At 41.0% G+C, this 6,662-nt stretch overlaps 1 long non-coding RNA gene across 1 annotated transcript; it reads left to right on the top strand.

Annotated features, from left to right (window-relative positions):
- The first annotated feature begins 2,855 nt into the window (after positions 1 to 2,855).
- LOC148114954 (uncharacterized) lies at positions 2,856 to 5,946 on the top strand. The gene is made up of 2 exons (XR_015732922.1): positions 2,856 to 3,148; positions 4,954 to 5,946. It is a non-coding gene; the product is annotated as an uncharacterized LOC148114954 (long non-coding RNA).
- Positions 5,947 to 6,662: the final 716 nt, after the last annotated feature.

The following is a 6,662-nucleotide window of genomic DNA, read 5'->3' as shown; positions in this document are numbered from 1 at the left end:
AGGGCGGCCCTTTGAAGCCCTGTGGCAAGAGTTTAAACAGTTTTTCCTTATAGCCCATCAGCTGGGACTCAGGAGGCAGCAATAGATTGGGGGTGGGGCCAAATAAAAGGTAAGAATAACGTGGGAGGGCGGGGGGGCAGAACCGGTTCGGTGACGTCATATTGTCACCGCTACCGGCTCGGGTAGCGAACCGGGAGGAACCCACCCACCACTGAGCATGACTATATATTAAAGCACATGGAATGCTGTGCTTTCCATGTGCTTTAATAAGTGGTGCCTATTTATCTACTCGTATTTGCATGCTTTCAAACTGCTAGGCGGGGAGCTGCTGGCACAAGTACAGGAACTCACCCTGTTACATGTGCTTGGATCTTGAATCTGGGCTGTCAGCTGTTTTTTTCCTAAATTTCACTGTATCGATTTCCCTGGGCTTCAGGGCCTTGAAGATGAGTGGTTAAAAAGTTTCCGCCTTTCCATCTGACAAGCTCAGTGTCTTTAACTGCTGGGCCATCATGTGTGTTCCGTCCCCCGCCCTAGCATTGTATACAGTAGTGGCCAAAATTGTGGAAACCTTTTGGGAAAAGTGTATTTTCTAAAACTAGCTAATAACATCACTTTTTTTGGAGTAGTAGATATATAAAATTATATATCAATGGAAAGATAATTTAATCACGAATGTAATGCAATAACTTTTATGAGGGATTTGCTATTAGAATAGCAGTTACAGTATAAAGAAAAAAAGTGAAACACTTAGAAAAAAGGAGATCTACAAAAATTATCATGATTGAAAAAACGAGATATACAAAAATGATCACCATGTCAGTTAATACTTAGTTGGGTAACCTTTAGCATGAATTACGGCCTTACAATGTCTTCCCATGGAGTGAACCAAATCTTTTAGTTTTCTGCAGCTGTTATAATGTGAAACCAAGATTGAACAGTTGCTTCTATTAACTGGGTTTTATTGCTGGGTTGCTTCTGACTAACAAGTTTCTTTAGTCGACTCCATAGTTTTTCAATTGGGTTAAGGTCTGGGCTATTCCCAGGCCATTCCAGCAGTGGAATATGATTATCTTGAAACTCCAAAAAAAAAAAAAAAGTGGTGTTATTAGCCATCAAACCTCAAAAATACACTTTTCCCAAAAGGTTTCCACAATTTTGGCCACTGCTGTAGGATGCTCTGCATTAAATTAATCAAAGGGATCTATAATAATGAGCAGACCTAGCAAATACAGATAGTAAGATCAAGGCCAGTTAGTAAGCAGAAACAAGGATAATCTTGGCCAACTCTCTATGATATATTGGTCCCTGGGGAACAGGACAAAATAAACTCAGAATGCTAGTTGTGCCCATTTTAGCAACACCGACCGTTGGGAAGAAAACCAGGGATATCTTGGCTCTAAGTTTTTAAAGAAAGCTGTAATCACCCAGGTTATAAAAATGAGAGAACATCCAAACAAGCTCACCGCCAAGAGACCAAATAAGAAGGAAGAAAAAAAAAAGTATTCTGGAGGATACGGTACTATTTCAACCATATCCTGAGCCTGGGTGGAAAGGCTGGGTGATTTCTTAGATTCCTGTGGTCTAAACACACCCCCTAATCATTGCAAAGATGAGTTAAGGATGGGGGGGGGGATCCATCACTCCAGCAATGAAAGAGAGCTTTGATTTATTTCCTGATAAAATAACCTTATGTTCCCTGAAGCTCATGTTTCGGTGGCCGTGTTGTACCAAATGATCTTTTCTTTCCATCCATCGAAGCTTCAATTGAGCTTGATAGTCATAGTGTTCTCTGACATGCGAGGGGGAAGGGAGGGAGGCAATGGAAAATGGCTGCTGTTCCCTTTTCATTGCTCTTCTAGGAAAAGACCTGGTGTGGAGAGCAGAAGGAAAAAGAGCTTGAGAAGGTTAACACTGTTACAGTAGGAAATTTAAGCTATTAGTCATGGCTGGTTGAGCCAGCTCTTTTTGCACTACCATTCCTAACACACTTAAGCAGCAGTTCAGCTGATCCTCCGAAATATATTGGAACAAAAACAAGCATCCATTTCTGCTCCATTCTGAAATGGTGGCGGACACAAGGCTATAAACATGAGCTTTTAACGGTACATTCCTATTTATCTCTTTTCAGAAGTAAAGAACCTCCTAGCTAACTCGATATACTGTTGGACTGTATCTTCCATAACTCTAAACAGCATATCCAAGTCTTTCTTTTTACAGATAGAAGGAACAGTGCCCTGGCACAGTTCAAGGACTATTCTTTTCTTTTCTCTTTTTTTCTCTTTTCTTCTTTTGCAAGGTAAGATATACAGAGATTATTTTATTTATTTATTTGTCAAGCATGTATAAGATAACAGATATTAAGAATAAACATGATTATGAATACATGAAATGGATACGAATAAATGGGGACATTAGGAGAGGGACGGTAGGCACATTGGTGCGCTTATGCATGCCCCCTTACAGACTTCTTAGGAATGGGGTGAGGTCAACAGTAGACAGTCTAAGGTGAAAGTTTTGGGGATTTGGGGAAGAAACCACAGAGTCAGGTAGTGCATTCCAGGCATTGACCACTCTGTTGCTGAAGTCATATTTTCTGCAATCGAGTTTGGTGTGGTTTACCTTAAGTTTGTATCTATTGTGTGCTTGTGTATTGTTGTGGTTGAAGCTGAAGTAGTCATTGACAGGTAGAACGTTATAACAGATAATTTTGTGTACTACGTTTAGGTCAGACCAAAGGCGGCGTAATTCTAAGTTGTTTAAGCCCAAAATTTCAAGCATGGTGGCATAAGGTATTCTGTTGTGAGCAGAGGAGTGGAGGACTCTTCTCGTGAAATACCCCTGGATTCGCTCAATTGTATTAATGTCCAATATACAGTGCAGATTCTAGGCAGATGAGCTGTATTCGAGAATTCGTCTAGCAAAGGTTTTGTATGGTGATGGACACAAGGCTATAAACATGAGTTTTTAACAGTACATTCCTATTTATTTCTTTTCAGAAGTAAAGAACCTCCTAGGTAACTGGATATACTGTTGGGCTGCATCTTCCATAACTCTAAACAACATATCCAAGTCTTTCTTTGTACAGATAGAAGGAACAGTGCCCTGGCAGAGTTCAAGGACTTTTTCTTTTCTTTTCTTTTGCAAGGTAAGATATACAGATATGATTTTATGTTTTATTTATTTAATTCAAATAATTAAATTTAAACTTTGTTTGTTAGAAATAGCCCCCGGGTCCTAGGCAATAGCTGATCCCAAATATCACCCTATTTAATTTCTTATTTGGTAAAGTCCCCCCCCTCATTTTAAATGCATTTGAACGTGCCAAAAGGGAAAAAGCACATACTGAAAATAATTCTAATCAAATCTGCATTGCCCTTTGTTAGTTTACCAGAATTCCGTAGGGTCTCTTGAGAGACTGTACATGAAAAATGAATATGCTAATTTATACAGATACATGGAAACAAAAGAAAATGAATAGACATAAAATATATAAACCAAAAGACTGATAAGTAACTGGTTTGTCTGCTCTATCAGCTGTTAAAGCATTAGCTAGTGATGACCTAGTTCTTAGACACCTGGTTTATGGTCTCCTCATAGGGAGCTTCTGTATGGAGTACTTATAGTGATCCCAGGTCCCTTGATCCCTGTTTCCAAAAATCCATGGCCCAATTCTTCTTTTTTATGGCTCTTCATCATTAAATGATATGTAGTCAGGTACGTGTCATGTAATGCATTAAAGCAGAGGAAGGAAATTAAAAATAGGTTAGAATAGAATAACAGAGTTGGAAGGGACCTTGGAGGTCTTCTAGTCCAATCCTCTGCTTAGGCAGGAAACCCTACACCACTTCAGACAAATGGTTATCCAACAACGTCTTAAAAACTTCCAGTGTTGGATCATTCGCAACCTCTGGAGGTAAGTTGTTCCACTGATTAATTGTTCTAACTGTCAGGAAATTTCTCCTTAGTTCTAGGTTGCTTCTCTCCTTGATTAGTTTCCACCCATTGCTTCTTGTCCTCCCCTCAGGTGCTTTGGAGAATAGCTTGACTCCCTCTTCTTTGTGGCAGCCCCTGAGATATTGGAACACTGCTATCATGTCTCCCCTAGTCCTTCTTTGTATCAAACTAGACATACCCAGTTCCTGCAACTGTTCTTCATACGTTTTTGCCTCCAGTCCCCTAATCATCTTTGTTGCTCTTCTCTGCACTCTTTCAAGAATCTCAACATCTTTTTTTATATTGTGGCACCCAAAACAGGATGCAGTATTCCAAGTGTGGCCTTACCAGGTTGTCTGATCTCCTATAGATATTTGGGATTCTGATCACATAATTCCTTGCCCTTGTCCATTTTGGTATAAGCTGATGAAAATTGAAATCCCCCAAAATTGACAGGGACCAAATTGTTTATCACCCATGGTCCTGTATCACATATATTACCAATACTCCCATTTGTGACTTTGGCAACTGAGAGCCTGCTGCTGAAACTGATCAAATTTGGATTTTCAAGATGATGATTGTGAGTCTCCCAAACTGCTTCTATCCCAATCCCTTAATGAGACTCTCAAGAAGGACAAAGGAAGGACTATGTCTGTCTGTAACCCTTCTGGGGTGATCACACAATCACCAGACTCCCTTGAAGCTTTTTTTTTTTTTGCAAGATTGGGAAGCTGAGTTGCAGTCTCTCAATCCCTTAAATGTTTTCTACTTCTACTTCAAAGATAGGATGAGCTGACTATTGTTTAAGAACCTTAAGGCCATTCTAAATAAAGGACAACTCACAATAGATGTCTCGTCCAGAAAGAATCGGCTTTCAGGTTGGGGACAAAGATTGTCACTAGAGGGCCATGAAAAGCCTTCTGAGTGCTGTGTGTGCATACTGCTTCTCTTCTCAGATAGAGATAGCTTGTCCACAGTACTCCGTGCTCTGCTAACATTTAGATTGTTGCATTCCAGATGTGATCCCTTCATGCCAAAGATTAATCCCGGATGTTCCCTTTCTTCTCATGCCAGTAGATGATTACCAGAGTCAAAGAGGCCTCAACATTTCCTTCACTCCACTCCACTTGTACAGCACTGTAGTACCATATGTAAAGATCATGAGTAGGATGACAAAGTTTTGCGCCAAAAGGAGACATGTACATGTGTATGCGTTTGTTTACTGGTTAAACCTTGCTATATGATAATAAGTGCATCCTATGCGATCCTGAGCGGGCACCCTTTGAAAGTGTGGGAATCCCCTCCCCTCCTAGAAAAATGAAATATTTTGAGGAATATTAAAAAGGGCAGATTATTATATTTCCCCAAAGGGAGAAATAGAGAAACATGGGTGTTTTTTAGAGGCAGAAAGCAACCCCCACACCAGCGGTGGGTTTCCCCAGGTTCGGACTGGTTCTATAGAACTGGTAGTAAAACCGGAGGGAGGCTCCGCCCATTGACTCCAACATCATCAAAACGCTTCTACGCATGTGGCCCCGTTGCAAACCGGTAGTAAAGCTAAGTAGAACCCACCCCTGCCCCATTCTCCTTAATAGCCTCAGCAAATACTGAGGCCAGGTTTTAGAAATGCAGATTTAAGACAGGATATTTTGAAATAAAGGCAGAATGGTAGAATTAGAAGCAGCCATCACTCAAGATCCAACACAGGGAAAATCCATTAAGCCACAATAGGAATTATTGCATCACCCTCAGAGCAATCCAAACTTCAACCAAATTTAGCTCAGACAAATACCTAGGATTTGTACTTTGCCTATAGAGCCAGCTATGACCTCTACATGGTCCCATGGGAGTCTGACAACAGCCAATAGAATACATGTTCTTGCACAGGAACAGGATGCTCAAGTGCAGAGCCCAAGAGAAGGTATAAAAACTCTCAACTCCATTTGGTCAGCTGCACCAGAACCATGTGCTTGTGGTTCTGTTCATCATTAAACCTTCTTTCCAATCAGCCTCCATGTTTTGAGTGTGTTTCTCTCAGCTTGGAACTGAACCAGATGGATATTTCTTCTCACAAAAGCTCAAGCAACAAGAGTTTGAATAACATTGCCTCAAGAATTACAGGTAGTCCTTGACTTGCAACATGTGATGTGATGTCACTGAATTGGTTTTCTTTGACTGGAAGCTGGGCCCTCCTGCCCGCTCCTGCTTTATTCCTACCTTTATTCCTTGTTTTTTAGCCTAGCTGATAGGCACGGCAGAGGGGATTGCCACATATCAACTGGGCAGAAACCTAACACGCTTGTGCGGAGCTTGCGATCACGTGCAAAGCGCCTGTGTGAAGAGAACCAGTGGTAACACCGGTTGGAACCCACCACTGCCTGGGGTCATGTGACCACCTGTTGCAACCTTCGGACAAGCAAAGTCACCGGGGAAACCAGATTCACTTAACCACCATGTTACTAATTTAAGAAATTGCAGTGATTCACTTAACAAATGTGGCGAGAAAAGTCGTAAAATGGGGCAAAATTCACTCAATAAATTTCTCACTTAGCAACATAATTTTGGGCTTAATTGTGGTCATAAGATGAGGGTTAACTGTGGTCCCATTTCCCCCTTTCCCTTCCTCTGTGTTCTTTGTTATTTCCCACTGCTGACTTGGCCAAAGCTATGTTTCCACATTTCATTTTCCTTTCAAACTGATCTATTAGTCTAGAATACTGGGCTTT

This window comes from Pantherophis guttatus, chromosome 3, assembly GCF_059756535.1.
Source record: "Pantherophis guttatus breed Tessera chromosome 3, ASM5975653v1, whole genome shotgun sequence".
Taxonomy (NCBI): Eukaryota; Metazoa; Chordata; class Lepidosauria; order Squamata; family Colubridae; genus Pantherophis; species Pantherophis guttatus.
Note: the sequence above shows the minus strand (reverse complement) of the source record. Positions and strands in the feature narration are given on the sequence as shown.